General features: G+C 44.5%; 1 protein-coding gene across 4 annotated transcripts in view; it reads right to left on the reverse strand.

Moving 5' to 3' along the window:
* RAB27A (RAB27A, member RAS oncogene family) overlaps window positions 1-18,102 on the reverse strand; it is a 31,232-nt gene extending 13,130 nt beyond the window's left edge. Inside the window, exons 1-2 of one of the 4 annotated variants that reach the window (XM_048956909.1) lie at window positions 18,039-18,102; window positions 7,675-7,792 (exon numbers count right to left, since the gene is read on the reverse strand). The gene's annotated coding sequence lies outside the window, so the exon portion shown is untranslated. Of the gene's footprint in view, window positions 1-7,674; window positions 7,793-7,920; window positions 8,030-16,259; window positions 16,386-18,038 lie in introns of those variants that run through there. The other 3 variants (XM_048956908.1, XM_048956910.1, XM_048956911.1) reach the window with 3 other exon arrangements.
* Window positions 18,103-18,132: the final 30 nt, after the last annotated feature.

Raw genomic sequence — 18,132 nt, forward strand, 5'->3', positions numbered from 1 at the left:
TGCTGTGTTGCTTCTTTCTCTCTTGTACAGACATGAGCACACTGTGCTGCCCCATGGGTAGCACAGGGAAAGTTGGCTTCCCCATGGATTTCTACATAAGAGAAAAGGCATTATTAGACAAAGACTGGAACATGATAATTTGTCTGGTGTGACTTCTGACCACACCTGCAAACATCATCCCATTTCACAGAGAAGCAATGCGTATGAACTGTTTCAGACAAAGGGTCCTTTCTGGGTCCTTTCCACACTACACTACCTAGCCAGCCCTCTCAAGAGTAGAAAAGCTATTCTGTATAAAAATATTCAAATAAAATCATTTGAGTCAACCCTCTCTTCCTTCTCAGATCAAGTGAAACAGCTATACAACTCAGACGTTATCTCAGTGTCCCAGATGTGCAGTGAAGCCAGCCATAAAGCTCATGACTAACACTGTAGGACAAACCATACACTCAGAAAGAAATAATTAGAATTTGCCAAAAGAAAACAGAGATTAGGCCTATGACTAAATGATATTTTAAGATACCACAGGACTTCATCACTTTATCCTTTAGGTGATGGGCAGCAGACAAGCAGACTTGCAAGGGTTACAGTTAACTTCTAGCAGTGTCCAACTTCTGCAAGTGTCACTCAGCTTCCATGTAGATCTTAGACAAAGACAAGTCCTGTCTGGGCCTTGCCTTCCTTGTTCAGGAAGAACCAGACCCTACTGGAACAGCAAGGAACTTGCAAATTCTGCAAGTTCTCCATGCAATGGCCACTCAGCCATCTGTGGAAGGAAGGAGTGTATTGAAAGGCTTCCAGCCTAGGTGTCTATCATAGCAAGAGTAGAGCAGGACAAGCAAAAAAGTCTCAGTCTGTTTAAGATGGCTTCCCAATAGTCTTAAATAACAGAGTCATATTTTTAAATATACAGTGGGAAAAAAAATGGATGTAGGTCTCTCAACAGCATGCAAATACAAGCACAAGGTAATAATGCAGTTCTATAGGTTTCTGTAAGTGCAAGTAAAATCTTACAAACAAAAAAATGTCTATGTTGTGCCTTCTCATCCAGGCACAACATAGACATAAACTCCCTTCAATAGCTGTTTTACACGTCACCTGATCCGTTATAACACAAGCACTGAGGGGATGTGGAAGATGTTCACCACCCTGCCATAGCAGCACTCCCACCACGTTGCAGCCAAGCACTGCCCACATTCCTGCCTGGTGCAGGCGAAGCGTGGCGAACAGCCGCACCCTGCTCTAAGGCTCCAGCAGCTCCTCACTTCAAAGCTGGGCAACGTGAGGCACCTGCCAGTTCTGCTGTGAGAAAGGGACTGGGAGTCAGACAACGTTTCTACTCTTCGTAAGGAGTACCTCAGGTACACATAAATGTAACATAAACAAATTATGACAATTAATTTTATATATTGCAGCAACCTTTCCACTAACTTTCAATTCGATGCCCTGCATCCTTCCTTAATGAGACTGCTCTGACTGCTTTGGCACCAGCTCCTGGCTAATCCACAGCCCAGTCTTAATATCTGTCACACATCACTACACCATATCTGTTCCTGAGAGCATAAAAAAAAATTATGAATGACAATCATACACAGATTTACATATAATTTCTTGTTCTTTCAAACTGCAGATCTGGCTAAGAGATGGGCAAAATACACAGTCTCCCACAGCAACATGACCAGAAATGCAGTCAGTACAACTGTGCTGACACAGTACTAAGTACAGGCCTTGAAAAGATAAAAGATGGGACAAAAATTCTTGGTCAAAGTTTTCCAGTTCTGTTGTGGCCAAATGGCCGCCAAGATACAGCCTTTCAAGCGGACTGACCTAAGGTTTCCAGATCACCTTAATGTCTCGTTTCTCTAGGCATCATTACAGCATATCGGCCCCAAACCCTCAGCCAGAATCATGCAGGTGAGCTCCTGCTCAGCAGTGGGGTGGGCAGTGCACGAGCCAGCAGCACAGGAGCCTCCAGGATGTCACCCACAGTGCTGCTCGTGTTCACACAAGGAAGACAACACTGAAAGTGGAAGATTCCAAGAATCACACAATTACAGGAACTGAGCATTTCTTTATGGAATGCTTGGGCTTTCTTGGCAATAACAAAAACCCTCAGCAGAGAGACAGAACACACAAAGGAAAAATCAGAAAAAAAAAGGACCAGAAGTGATAAAATCAAGAAGCTGAAAAAGAAAGCAATTTAATACACAGAATTAGTACACAGAATACAAATGAAGTGACATCTCATGGAAAAGATGTGCATGTATTTGTGCTAGAGAAAGTATTAGATTTCACACTCAGTCAGTGCAGATGATTCAGTAGACTGCAAACACATCTGTCAGGCTTAGCCTTTGTTTAAGTCCACTGAAGTACATTCTCTGTCAACAGCCAGAGGAAAATATTTGCAGTTTCTTTTAATATATATATCTATATTACTTTTTTCCTCCAGGTCGAGAAATTTCTCCGCAGTCTTCCACCTTGTTTTGGAGGACAGAAATGTGGAATACAGACAATGTATCTCCAAAAGGTCACACTGCCAAGCTCATGCTGCATTACAATAGAAACAATCCGGCAAAGATAATTGATCATGATTGGGTCAATTACAGGCATATGGAGAAGGTCAGGCAACAGAAAACCTTAGGATATATAATAGCCTCTGTTAAATAAGGGGAAAATTCACTCAAATACGATACAAATAAGACCATAAAACTGCCTCACTCACCTGACAAGATGTAAGCGGGTAAACTCACCTGACAAAACGGGTGGGGCAGGAAAGTCAGAGCAGAACTTAATCCACCTTTCTCATCCTTTGGGTTGGGAAATATTTGCCTCTCATTGTTCATGTGAAATTATCTCTGTTCCTTACTAACGCCAGTTTTTGACTGAAAGATGAAACAAAACCTTTTTCCTGCTACCTTTCTTTAGCAGTACTGCTTTTCTAAAACACTGAGATCTGTCCTTACTTTCAGTTTAAGTTACTTTACTCAGTTCAACAATAAATAACAAGGAAACAGTATAAAGCACTTCCTGCATTCTTTTTTGTGCATTGTGACATTAGGAATACTTGGGAGTGCCAAGAATACTTGGAAATTGGAATCAGAAGCAGGGGGAAAAAAAAAGGCAAAGTAAGTTGTTAATTACCTGTGGGAAAAAACAGGGAAACTGTTGGTTGAGAAACACTGTTTACAAACTAGAAAGACTTATTCCTTCTATCCCTTAATCTGGGATCAGATGTGATCAGACTCGAAATACAAGAGACAGTCAGAGAAGCTTTACAGAGAGCTGGTGCGTGCAGCTAGGGGAGGAAATATCTAGACTGACAAAACTGAGGTTCAGCTAAGAGTTTAAAAACCACAAAACCTTGACAGGCACTCCTGCAGTAGCAAGGCTCACTGCATACCCCAGGCACACTGGAAACGCTGCACTGTGGAGGCAGCCAAAGCACTGCAGGCTGGCAGGTGATACTTCAAAGAGATGGAGAGACCGATCAATGATCAGCTCTGAGCAGGACTAAAAAGGGTCTGAGCCTCTGATTTCAGAGTCTGTAATAGCTACAGTCTCAAAGAGACATTTTCAGTCAGTAGTGAGCAGGATTTTTTAGCAAACATTTCTGGATGTAATGACTATACGTGATGTTTCCATGTTTCACAAGCACTACGAGGCTAGAAATAACTTGCTGAGAATACTCCAGGTATAATTTAACTCGTTCTTTACATAATAAAAGACCACTTCTGCTTCAAATAGATCCAAGCACAATTCAACAGGCACTACCTGTTCTCTTCAGGAAGCTACTAACACAGGACAGCAAAGCAGAAGTCTCGATCTGTGTCTGCTGGAGCATGCTTGTGGCTCACAGATATCACTCAAAATCTTCTAACAAAGAACAAAAACTACAGGTAGTAATACAGGTTTCTTTATTGTTGTTTTTTTTTTGTTTTTGTTTTTGTTTTTTGTTTGTTTTTTCTTGCAAGAATTGAAAAATAAGCCTACTCTTTCAGTAAGTCATCACATCTTCCTCTTGAGCAGCTCCAGAACTGTAGCAATATTAAGGCTGTCCAAACTCTCTATTGAGGTTGTGCAACATGCCAAAATATTCAGACAGTGCTTTGGCAAAACATCTGCTCTATTTGTATTCTAGAGCACGAGGGAAGGGATCATTCAAAAGCAGCACCAGTTAAGTGGGCTGAACTGCACAACGCAAAGCTTCTACTCAAAAAGCTGGTTGTTTTTTCAACCTGAGTTGCCAAATCAGCAATTTATCTTACTCCTCTGATCAGAATCTCAAATTACAGTGTGAATTACAGTGAAGCCATGATATACAGCAAAGGCTGCTCAGATAAGCAGCACAGCGAACCACAATTTCTCACATTAATACTTGTCATGGAGATATACACAAGCCCTGCAAGGAAAGCCAGAGGAATCACAAGCCTACTGCCACAGTGTGTCCTTGTTCATCATGTCAGTTAATCTCAGGCTAAGCGAAGGCCAGCAGGCGGATGCTGAGCTGAAAGCTGGTAGCTGCTGCATTTGTCATGCTGCAAATGCCCTCCTACAAAATTTTTTCTTACAGCTTCATGTAGAGATAGTGACCCAAAGTTTCACTTTAACAGAGGTTTGACATACGATAGCAAGCATTTTCCTACCCCTACTCCCACAACTTTTCAACTTAAATTTCTATTCAGAATGTTTCTGCCAATACACCACTTAGCAACTGTGAGCTTACACAGCAGCCATCTCTATTACCAGAGCTCCAGGAAAAAGTATATGAAGTTATTCTAAGAAAATGAATTGCCAGTTAGACTGCTCTGATCGATCCAAGCAGTGTAAGCTCCCTGCAGAAGTCTGCATCAAGGAATCCTAAATGTAGTTACCATATCACATTGGATTCAAACTGTGCTTTCTTGGCTGAACAGTCATCATAAAACTTCGCATGCTTCCAAAGACTCAGAATATCACAAGCAAACTGACACCTCATGTAGTGATCGTAACTTTTTTTTATATTCTACATTATTAGGAGAACTCACAAGTCACAAGAAACTGGCTGTATGCAATGCACTGTCCGAAGAGTTTTATTAGAAAACACTCATAAAACTAGGCACTGCTTTTTCATCTTCTATTAAAACACCAGCTTCCGTTTGAGGTATTTGGTTTGACTTCAAATCGCTTCTATTTCCCATAGACAGAAAAAAAAAAAAATCAGTAGTAAGATTCCAGTAAAAACAAATTCTCTGAAGTGAAAAAGAACATCTCAGCATTACTCAGAGCAGCCCCACTGACTGCAGGGGAGTAACCTACTCGCTCCCCACAATTTCCCTGTCACAAAGATCCCAGTTCTGCTTCTATTTATGCTGACAGCTGCAGCATAATGTATTAAAGCTGAATATTTATAAAGAAACTTTATTCCTACGACACAGTGTTCAAATACAATTCAGAAGCAGGAGGTGTATCATTTCCCATTTACTAAGCCAAACACACTAAATCAATGAAGTGTTACCCTAAGTTTTTCTCCTTATAAAGTTACTTCAGCTTCCCTTTGACAGGACCTTATTTCCCTCCTCCCACCAGGACATGTTCCACGCTGTTTTCCATTAACAGCTTATAAGATTTGAATTCATTGTATTTTCTATACTTTCAGAAATTCTGTTGGTCTTTTTTTTCCAATATTTTTTAGAAGGAAAAAAATACCTACACTTTGTCTTTGATGCCATTCTTTTAAAAATCCATTTGAATTAGATTCCAAGTTTGTCATCACCTGGCTTAAGGTTACTCACTTTGTTTTGCTTAAAGAAGTGCTGTGCCATTTCCAAAGCCATGGAAAGGATGGGGAGGGAAGGAGGCAGCACCATGCACTAGAATATTGCTTTGCTCTATGTAACAGAACCTCAAGATCAAAATTTAATTCTCAAACAACTGACACTAGGAGACTAACTCCTTACAGCAATTTCTGTAAGTGTTTCTATAGGACAAAAATATTCAAAATGCAGTTATAATGCAATAAATGAAAAGCATTATTCAACAACACACTACAATGAGGCAACTGTGACAAAGACTCCTTTCCAGTTCAGCATAGAAATAAGTAACACAAAGTCAGCATCAGTGCTTACAGAAATCATTCCCCCATTATTTTATAGAAGCTTCTCCATACACTGTAGATGCCTATATGGAAATAGCAGGAAAGGTTACTTGTATTGCTGCACTGATGAATTCGTCACTTTTCTCCCATAAATGGAAGTCAAGGGCTGATGATTTAGACTAGAAAAATCATCTTAAGATAGACTGAGCTAGACATCAATTACAGCCCTGGAAAAATCTTGTGACCTTCCCACAGACATGAAGGAAACAGAGACCATGCTGTCTGTTCTCTGAACAGCTCCTCCACGGTTAGTCACAGTCTGCAAAAACTGGAATTTCAGTCCACAATTAGAAAAACGGTGACACCCAAGCTAGAAAGGACATCTGATTACAAACTCATGCTTGGGGTGGCAAGGAACGACCAAATCACAGGGGCACGGAAGCAAAACACAGTAATATTATCCCATCCCACAGTGCCTTTAACGTAATTAAGACTGAAACTATTTACTATCTGACTGAAAGGACTACAATCTAGATAAGCGCTCATGTTTCCTTGCAGTCCATTTTATTTCATTAAATTAAAATGCCAGTCTTTGCAGCACACATTTTTATTCTTTTATTACCAACACATTAATGATACATGAGGACAAACACAGTGGTGCACAACTCGGTTAAAAATCCACCACGCTAAAGGACCATTTTATTAAGTATAAGTTAATGAGAATATGGAAATAAATATGAGGGGGGTGGGGTTCAAGCAGAACAACATTTACAAATACTAAGTTATATTGTTTGTATCATGAGATGTTATTTGCACAACACACCTTACCATAAAGGTCTAATTCTGCCCTGTTTGGCATAATGGAGTGGGAAATGCAGGCTGACTGCCTGGGACAGAAATGGCACCTTTTGTTACCGAATCCTGACACAGGCCACTGCAGTCATTTTAATCTTACTGATAAGCACAGCCAGTTTTGTTCTCTACCTCAGACTGATTTATTTCCAGTGTTCCTACTGAAGAATGAAATCCAACTCAGTGAGCCCACACAGCTACAAACTACAAGTAGCACATCAGTTGTCTAAGAAAATTAAAACATCATAATCTGTGTTGATTTTTTTTGTTTGTTTGTTCCTTTCGCTTTTAAGCTTTGATACCATCCTAGTGGGAACGCTCTCCTCTCTCTGTACCCTGGTTTGAGTCCTCTGCCAATGTTACTACCATCGCTGCCCCAATCTTTCCAATTAACTTCAGTGAGAAGGGCCCCCACCCCAAATACGTGCCAATTGCCACAACCAGCAAAAAGACCCAAGATGCACTGAAGAGGCTTTGGTTTTAAATGCCAAAACTGCAGCTATGTTTTACACAAATCAGCGTACTCCACAATTTTAAATTTACTTTCCCCTCCAGACCACCAAGATTCTACTATGCTAAATCAGGTATCTCAAATCAACACCATCACAGCATCACAATGGCAAAAACACTGTTTCAAAGCTCTTAACACAGTTACCAACACTAACAGTTGGTATAGGACAACTGTCAGCTCAAGAAAAATACTGCAATCAATCTTAATGAAATAAATAAAAGAGGAAATATGTGCATACCTATGCTTAACAGCTGGAAGTGGACCTGTAGCTCTCCAGGTGTACCTCAGCACAGAGCTTCCTGATCCAGTCCAGATCTCTTGAATACCATAGTCATGCAGAAAGAGGCATTAATCATCTGCAAATAATATCAACAGACAAAGAAAATAAAACCAAAACAGTGTAGCTTAGAAGAACAGCTCTAGAATAGCTCTAAAACTTGCACTGGCATGCAAAGCTGTGGGCCCACATCAGCTCCCTGCCCACCTAATTACATTCAGCTGCTTGTCATGTGGTCTTGCTGACCGATCAAGTGATCTCTTTCCCTCTTTTCAAAACCAAGCAACACAGACAATCAGATTTCCATAATGCAGGTAGTAACAAACTTCGAGCCCTTCTTTAAGCTCCTGACCCTCCTGCTTCCTGGCACAGGGAAAAGGAAGTTACAGTATGCTTTACTGAAAATACAAATAAAATACAGCAAACACAGAAGCCTATTTGTTGTAAGAAAGCACAGCGAGTACTAAAAGCAACCAAAACAGCATGGAGAATTTCAGTTTTGCACCCAGTGTTTCACCTTTGCAGAGGACAGAAAGAGCCACCTCTAGACAAGCCACTGTCAACCACATGAGGGCAGGGATGCAGGGCCATGGGGCAGTGCCAGGACTCGGGGATCCCACCCAGCCCTCAGGGGGCTCTCAGCAGCAGCAGTGGAGCTGCAGTAGGATGGTGCCAGGAACTTTCTGCACCACTGCAGCAATATCTGCATGCCCCTCAACTCTATGAGATGTGCAGACATTCCACATACTTTAAGCCAATGAGATAAAAGATGGATTGAACATGGAAACCATCCTCATCAAGTCCCTCCATCAGGGCCCACATTAGCACAGTAGGTCCAATCTGTGCCCCAGGCCCAGCACCAACGCACTCGTTGGTAGGAGCCCCCTGCCCACAGCCCCTCTCACAGCTGCTGCTCACTCTGCAGGTGCTGACTGCAGGGGGCTGAAAGACATGGGTGCAGTGAGCGACAGACCCACCAAGCAGGATTTAACCATGCTGGGCATTCACAGACAGCAGGTTACCTTGCACAACACTTCCGCATCTCAGTTTGTTTCCACACAGTGTTTCAAGAGCAGAGAAGTAAGAAAGGAAATTAAGGTTTGTAAGACTGCTCTCCAGCCTTCCTGCTTACAAAGTGCTGCAGTCAGCTGGCTGCAAAATTTAACGTACCCTTAATGCTTTGAAGGGTGCCAGACATCTACCAGACAGACAACTCCAAAAGCTAAACTCATTTGCTGCACTGCTCCACTACCTCACCTTCTTTGCTGGGAACTGAGGTGACATGATGCCCAGAGAGGTTGTGGATGCCCCATCCCTGGAGGTGTTCAAGGCCAGGTTGGATGGAGCCCTGGGCAACCTGGTCTAGTATTAAATGGGGAGGTTGGTGGCCCTGCCTGTGGCAGGGGGGTTGGAAATTCATGATTTTTGAGGTCCCTTCCAACCCAGGCCATTCTGTGATTCTGTAACGTGCACATTTTGTTACAATGAGATGGTAAACAACTATTTGAGGTGGAATTTTTTCATGCATTGCCTCAGCATTTTTCCAGATCTACCAAAAAGCCATTTCTTTGATATTCTGTCACAGGCTACTCCAACCCTCAATAATTTCCCCGCAGCTGAAGAAGCTCTAAGCCCTGTTTCTGCTCCCACACACCATTTGAAGTGTTGCCACTCAGTTTTTGGCACAGAAAACTTTTTCTTCTTTAACTGCTTCCCTGATCAATACCAGCACATTTGCTTATAGTGAAGAAATACTTTGACCACAAGCACCCAACGATATCTGGTAACTGCAGAAGGAGGAACAGGATAAGGCGCGTTGACAAAGCAATAAAGCAACAGCTCTGCTGTGCTGCAAGCAGCCCCAGGAGCGGGGTGCCAAGCAGAAGCTGCCCAGCTGCAGGTCTCAGCCAGCAGTGTGCAAGCAGTTTGAGCTGTTACACACAGAAAGACTTTGGCCATCTTTAAGGGAAAAGTCATTCATAAACAATTTCCAGACTCTAGCTTTTGATTTCTGAACAAAACGAAGCTGCTTAACTTCCTTCTCATCAACCTGGCATAAAGAATATCCACCAACTCCCACTCTCCCCCTCCAAGAAAGGGTTTTATTAAAAACAGCAAGATTTGGCTGGGAAGATACAGTTGAAATAAACATCATTTTCCAAAGCAACACATCTGCATGGTGTCAGAAACTGCAGCAACAACTGAGCACAGCATGGCTGCAGGTTTTGGGGTGCCAGAAAGAGCCCCAGGTGAGCCCTCCTCACACTGCCATCCAGGCCTGGGGCTCACAAGGGATGGGGTGAAGGTTCAAAACATGCTGTGGAATGCTGTTCTGAGCTCTACAGAGGAATGGCCAACTGTTTCCTTAATAAATCTTCCTGTCTTTTTTTTTTAAAAAAAAAAAAAAAAGAGTCATGAACTGGGTATATGAAAAAGACAATTCAAATGCCTGGAATTTACAGCCCTCTTGTAAAAATGATCCATGCTACAGGTCTGGGAACACAGGAGGAAGCTGGAAGAAAATCTAGTGCAGGACAGCATAGAGTACTCTTCATTTCGGGCATGAGAAAATTTGCCTTTGTATATTCTATACGCTTAAAAAAAGCTATAAGTGTCCAGGCAGTCCCTAGCAAGTACTTCCCCAAGAAGAAAATGCCAAATGGTTACCTGTCTGAACTCAGTTCCACAGGAATTTGGGCATCTGCCACTGGACATAGAAATGGGGTGAAAGAATCAAGAAACAGCCCACCTCAGATGATCCAACAGATGATTCTTCTGTGTTTCCAAAGCCAAAAGCTTCAAACTTGCCCAATTGCAGTGCCAGCTGCCCTGTTTCCCTGCCCCCAAATTCTGCTGGGATCTGTTCTTCTGAATGGTTAATGGCTGTTTCCAACACACATTAAAAGCTCAGCAGGCTTTTACGACAGCCACAGCACAGCCTTCACACGCACATACAGCAGATGCTCCTGAACAGCCCTGTCAGACTGCAGAATGAGAACAACCAGCAGGCTGCACAGGGTAATGGCGCTCATTAGCATCCACAAATCTTATCTGTGTCTCAAAACTTCCCCGGAATCAAAGAGGAAACTTTTAACAAATGCAAAAAGGAGGAAAAACAGCCACTGGGACACATGTGCTGGCGCTGCAAATACGCTGGCAAACTTCAAAAAGAGACTGATCAAATGCTAACAGTAATTACTTCAGAGGGAGATCAATATCCCACAAAATGCAGAAAAAAGAGGGGAGAAAAAAAAGTGAAAAGGAGAAATAAGAACACGATAATTGGTAGGGGGAGATTGCTACAACTGCAAAAAGAATGCCAGTCCTATTCTTGGAAGAAAGGCCGTTTCCCATGAAAAGACACTGGAAAAAATTAGAGGAGCTGGTGGGATGAGCTGCATTGCCACTCGGAATCACAGAATGGCTTGGGTTGGAAAGGACCCCAAAGATCATCTAGCCGTGGGCAGGGCTGCCAACCACTCAATCAGCACCAGACCAGGCTGCCCAAGGCCCCATCCAACCCAGCCCCAAACACCTGCACGGATGGGACATCCACAGTCTCTCCTGGCAGCTTGTGCCACCAACTCACCACCTCTCAATGAAAAACTTCTCCCCAACATGCAACCTAAATCTCCTCTCCTTTAGTTTAAAATCATCCCCCCTTATCTTATCACTACCTACCTGCATAAAAAGTTTATTTCCATCCTGTTTATAATCTCCCTTTAAATACTTGAAGGTCACAATGAGGTCTCCCTGGAGCCTTGTCTTCTCCAGACTGAACAAGCCCAGCTCCCTTAGACTGTCTTCACAGGACAAGTGCTCCAGGACTTCTACTTACTTACTGCCAAGCAGCCCACAAACACAGCAGCACACTAATATCTAAGGATGGAACTAAACAGATCTGAAAGGAGGGGACAAATCTTTTATACTGAACAACTACTACTTTCCTTGCATCAAGAACCAACCAAGAACATAAAGAAAGAAAAAGCAACTTATACTCAGAAGATCAGTTTTCACATTAGAAATGTAACAGCTCAAGTTTGTCAGCATTAAGTCACAAAACATCCCTCCAGCAAGCAAATAGAAAGCAGGTCAAGCAGGCCCTCCTGCAAGCCAAAAGCACGTGGCTAAATATTCTGTAATACTACGTTTTGAAGCAAAACACCCATGTTCCTCTGTTCCAACTGCAAGCTAATCTAAACAGCTACTTGTGATCATTTCTGAGCTTTCTTTCAGCGCTGCAGGAGATAAAGTATCAGCATGTTTAAGGGCAGCAGCTTTTTTAACAGGAAACAGCTTCATAAAAAAATATCCTCCTCTGATAGCAGCACCAGATGGCTAACTTCCAAGGGCAACCAGAGTTGCATGAACCACTAAAATAACAGATACACATCAGTTTTGTTTTCATGGAACATCATGCCCAAAGATACGAAATCTTCACTGCAAATGTGATCTCAGCATCAGCACTTTGGAAAACCTTGAAAGAAAACAACCATATCTTTAACAGGAAATCAAAATTCTGCTTTCAGAAAGCAAATCTGCTTACATTTGAAGAACAGGTTAATATCTGATACAAGACTAGTAAACTTATCCCAAACAAGTGGATCTCATCAGTTTGTCACTTCTATTGAACTTACTGTCTCCCCATCAATTTCTATGAATGTCAATGTGGTTTAGAGTTTATCCTGCAGTAAAGCCAAGAGTGCCTGTGCCTGCTCTAGATGCAAATGAAAAGGGAAAGGCAAAACAATGTTTTAATTCCTGAATCAAGTTCCTACTCTCTGATAAAGTTCTGAAATAATAGAAAGAACATATTAGAGAGAATACAGCATTTAAGTACTGCTAAAACACCAAGAATGGGCAAACAAAATGTTCTGAATTTAGAAGAGAAATAAAATGTAATAGTTCTAAAATGTAATAGTTCTTTGCAAGAATAAACATGGTTATTCATCCAGACTGAAAAAAATTGGATAGTTTTCCATATAAGAAAAAGTACTTGTTCACATTGTTCAAATTACAGTAACTGTGCTTAAAAGAGGCATATTTAACCTAAGTATATTAATATTTAATCTATTTCACATATTGCAGCTCATTTTAAGTAAGATGATGGCTCCTCGAGCCATAAATCCTTATTTCAGCCTGGTTTCACGAGAAGAGCACCATGCCCAGTAATGAATGCAGACAGAAGCATCTGCGTTTTGGTACACGGCTGGAACGGCACACTGATAACCTGATGTCTATCTTCAGCCTGAAGAGCCACAAGTCTCCTTTGAGGTCAGTGATCTTTATCTACGTATCAGAAGGGCTGACAACTAAGCATATTTTTTAATTTAAAAATGTTGTAGCCTTTTAGGAATCTGTTGTACCAACGTAAAGGAATGTGCACTACAGTTTCCTCAGAAAGGATTTTCAACGTTTTGCAAGTCTACATCAATACAATTTTGAAAGCTGCTTTGATGTTTTTACCCATGCTTCAGCTTAATTGATTCACATTTGCTCTTTGCACTACCTGATCTAAATACAGCTACATAGCATCCTTACTGTCCTTTCATTTATGTACCTGCTTTACATAAAGAATCACTGCAGAAGCTTAGAGCGAGTTTCAAAATCCTACTTGCGAGCACCCACAAATTCAAATTTGGTTTTAAAAGCCTGCTCATGTATCTACCAGCTCTTTTTTCCACTACAAACCACAAATTTCTAGAAATGTTGCACCCTTCCTAGTCAGCTCCTATCGTCTCTGCTGTTTCCTGCCCCTTTCCTACCTCCCCTGCAGCCCACACTCTGCCTTCCAGAAAGGCCTTCATGTGCTGTGCAGAGTATCAGCATAGCATCATAGAGAAGGGAACAGCTAGGAGATATGGGGTCACAAACAGAAATATGGATGCCTTGGTTTACATCTTGATATTATTTTAGAGCCATAAAAGCAGTGATATATGTTTTGTTTTGTTTTTTTTCTTTAGTAATTCAAAATACTTGCCAGGTCAGGTCCAAAGTGCTGGCCAGTACACGAACAGGATTCCAACATTTGGGATCATGCAAAACCCTCATATACATATCAGACTGTTTTCAGTTCCTTGAAGCCTCAGCAACATCACAGGAAAACATTATGCTGGTTTTGTGTCACATTTTAATATATATGTATGCCAGAATTTAATCTTCAAAGTTTATTATATCAGAGAATAAATCACAGAAGTTGAGACTACTTATTACAGCAAACAGAAGTAAATTCTGTTGTATTATTTATGAAAAGAAAACAATACAGTACTCCAGTAATTAAATTAGAGGCTAAGATTCCTAATTCATCAAGGCTTTACTACTAGTGGAGATATAAGCATCTGATCACAGCTGATTTAATGTGGTACGAGTCAGCCCTGGCTCCTGACAGGGATGCAGTTTTCAAACTAGAAAGACAAAAAAGAAATCACGGAAAGAAATCTCATAATCAGATGCTGTTCCCATAGGAAGACAAGCTGGGAATATATTTGTATAAATACAAAAAAAAAAAAGAAAAAGTTTTTGCTCTGTAAATGAGCTGCTTTTAAAATAAATAACTCTTCCTTAAATCATGCTGCTCCCAAACGGCTTTTGAGACATGTCTGAAGTCAGATCTATAAACACAATAGCACACAGGTGGCCCCCACAAGACACACCCGACATATCCAGACCAGCAAGTGTTTGCCTTCAAACACGTGGGTAGCCCTTTGAAATCAAGGCATAAGAAAAAAAATTCAGTATCTGCTGGATCAGACCACATGTGCAGTGGAGTATCATAATAAAGCTTTAATACCTGAGAGAGCATTTGGATTAACCCTTTAAACATGTTTAATGATCATGAGTTGTCTTTAAAATGTTTTGGTGAGCCACTAAGTAACAGGAGAGAAAAGAGCTACGGCTCCTACATTCCATCCCCAGTGCCCACGGTGCCTGCTTCTAAACAGACCTTGCAGCCCGTTGCTGCCCCCAGGGTACAGCTCCTGGCACAGGGTGGCTGTGCAGGCCTGGGGCTGCTCTGACCACTGGCAGATGAACTGACAGCCACCCGGCACTGACGGAGCAGCTGGAAACCCAAAGGTGACGCACAAGGATCACTGCCCCTAACACTCATTCTTGTCAATGCCAAAAGCTGCTGAAAAACTTTATCTCACTAATCTGCTCTTTGAAAGGAAACACGCAGTCAAGCGATAAAATAACGTGTAACGATAGAGATGAAAACGAACTTACAATCTGGTTTTAGATATCTGGTCACAGATGAGAAATGTTCTGAACTGTACAAACACCAGCGTATGCTGCAGCACCAGCCCCCACACAGCTCCTTTCTGAACAAGTTAAGGAGGTGTAAAATCAGAACCCTGAATCAGAAACACAAGAATGTGTTGTTCTTTCTTCCACCTTTTCTAACATGCTTTTATCCACTTAAAATCACAAATACTACTCCTGCAAGTCTGTGCCAGCATCTGAAATGTATGTTGTGCCGTGTATGCTTTCTTCTGGCTGGAAAACACTTTAAATGGCAACTAAATATTCTGTATTCATGAAAAGAATGGAGATTGAGAAGACAACTCCATGTAGGAGTACACTTCCAAGCAAAGGCACGCAGGTCAGATGTTACAAACCGCTCAGAGCTATCAATACATTTTACACACAAAAGTCAATAAGCATTTTGTAGAGCTTCAATAAAAACAGAGTGCACAAAGATCACCTCTCCAGTAACGCTCAGTAGAATTCCTCACTCCAAGCACACATCTGAAGAAAACTTGTAAATGCTAATTACTGTGGAAACTACTGGCAATCAAAAAGCTCCAAATCCACCTGAGAGACAAAACCCAAGGGAGGGTGTTTCTGGCAGTGCTCAACACGTCCTTTATGTGTTGCCAGTAGCATAAAAAACATCACTTATACTGGAATACAATCTAGCTGCTTACAGAGCGAGAAAAACTGAGCTTTCCTGATGGATTTAGCTTTCCTCAGATCTCAGACCATCAAAGCATTTACCCCAAGCACTGCAAATCAGACCCAGACGATCTCCCGCACCCTTTAGCTCGGAAAGCGGCAGCAGATGTGCCGATCCCTCAATGCAAGGCCGTTACAGCTAAACAGAGAAACACGCTTACGTCGCTCCCACAACAACTTCCCATTCGCAGAGGCCCCGCATACAGGCGCACCGCACCTCTCGTTCTACCACCGCGTGCCTGGGAAGATCTGCGCTGCCAGCTGCCGCACAGCGGGGCCCGAGCGCCGCAGCCGTTCCCGCAGCGGGGACACGCGGGCAGCGCACAGCCGAGCTTCTCCCTGCCACTCGCGGACGCCGCACAAAGACCCGCCGCGCGGCTCGGGCGCGGGGCTGCAGACGGCCCGAGAGGCAGCGCGATTCTCGCGGCGCTAAGGCCGCTCTGTCGCACCCACCCGTTTGCCGGCCTCAGAAGCGCAGGGAAATCACCTTTCCCACCCCGCCCCTCGGTTCGAGACCACCGCACACGCGGCTCACACCCGTTTCCGGGCGGATCCCGCAGCGCAGCCGCTCCTCCGGCCCCGCCGCCCCGTACCTCCGGCAATGCCGCGTCGCTCCGCACCTGCCCGGCCGGGCGGTAAGGGCGCGTTTTCCGCCAGAGCGACATCACTTCCCGTAGGGTGGGGGCAGGCGCCGAGCGGCCCCGCCCGGACGCGGGGCAGTGGCGGAGTCAGCACCGCCTCGGCCGCCCCTTTCCCGGGCTGAGCGCCGGGACACCGGGCTGAGCCGCGCCACGGAGCTGCCCGACGGGCTCCCCTCACACGGGAGTTGCACCTCTGTGTTGGTCGACACCACTGCTTTGCGGCCGTCCCTCGTGGGCAAGTGGAAGTCACCGTGATTTTGTACTGAGCTCCCCAAACAGGAGGGATGCGGAGCTGCTGGAGCAGGTCCAGAGGACGGCCATAGGACTATCAGAGGGTTGAGCACCTCTTATGAAGACAGACTGAGAACTGGGCTCGTTTAGTTTAGCTTGCGGAAGGTTCTGGGGAGACCTCAGTGTGGTCTTCCAGTACTTCAAGGGAGCTTACAAGCAGGAGGGGAATTGACTTTTTACGTAATCTGATAGAGATACGATAAAGGGGCTTTAAATTGAAAGAGGGGAGATTTAGGTTAGAAGTTAGGAAGAAATCATTTACTGTGAGGGCAGTGAGGACCGGGCACTGCTGCCCAGAGCTGTGGGTGCCCCATCCTGGAGGTGCTCAAGGCCAGGCTGGGTGGCCCTGGGCAGCTGAGCTGGGGGGCACCCAGCACAGGTCAGAACTGGATGGGTTTAAGGTCCCCAACAACCCAAGCCAATCTGGTTCCCACTGTCCTCTCATCCCCACTTCCATAAGGCCCAGCCACTGCCTCCAACAGCCACACCGCCCCTGGACTAAGTCTAAGACTAAGATAAAAGCACACTGAGCAAGGTGACTTCTTCCCTCAGGTCATCCAGAGGCTGCTGTGAATGCCAACACCTGAAAAAAGTTCCTCCAAAAGCAGCAGCTTGGGATTCTTTTTTAGACACATTACAACTCTGACAGAGCCATGCATCAAGGCACTGCCCTGAGCAGCCGCAGAGGGCCTCAAAGCAGCACCCAAAGCAGCGCCTTCTTTCTCGTTAAGTGTAGTATAGGACTGAAAACTGTCTGTGTGCACACGTGTGGTACAGTACACACAATGATAAACGGGAGCATAATCCATGGCCAGCTGTGGGTCACTGCCCAACCGCTTGCACAGCTCCCAGCAGATGGCAGGGACGACGAGCAGGATCTGAGATACAAACGGCGGCAGGAGGATCGGGACAGGGGAAACCCACAGAGGAACCAGGCGTAACTGCACGACGGCAACCTTCTTCGTCCAGCTCCCTGACGGTTACTCAAACACGAAGACGCACCTCTGAGCGCTCACAGCTTTATGCACATCACAACACACTTGGAGTCCCTATGGGCCGGCACCGCTGTCACCTCCCGCGGGCGGAGCGGCCCCGGGGACCCGCCCGGCGCGGATGGGCGCGGAAAGCGGGAGCGGCACCCGCCGCCTCCTCACAGCACAGCAGCGGCTCCTCAGGGCCTCCTCTCGGGTGCGGCGTCCGTCGTCGGCCCGGACGGGCTCTGCTGGGGCTGCTGGGACGCGGGAGGCTGGAAGATGGGCCGGTAGATGTACAGCCCGCTGGCCACGCCGAGCGCCATGGCCATGGCCACGTACGGCAAAGGCAGCCTCCCCCGCATGCCGCCGGTTTGGGCCACACCTGCACCGCACACACAGACACGCGCGTGAGGCACCGCGCCGGAGCGAACGCGCGCTCTGCGCTCTCCCGCGCGGCGCCCCTCACCTGAAGGACAAGAACACCACCGAGCGGGGAGCGCCTGCCCGCCACAGCGACCGGAAGGAAGTGCGGGGGGCGGGATCACGCGTGCGCCATCGCC

This window comes from Lagopus muta, chromosome 10 (assembly GCF_023343835.1).
Source record: "Lagopus muta isolate bLagMut1 chromosome 10, bLagMut1 primary, whole genome shotgun sequence".
Taxonomy (NCBI): Eukaryota; Metazoa; Chordata; class Aves; order Galliformes; family Phasianidae; genus Lagopus; species Lagopus muta.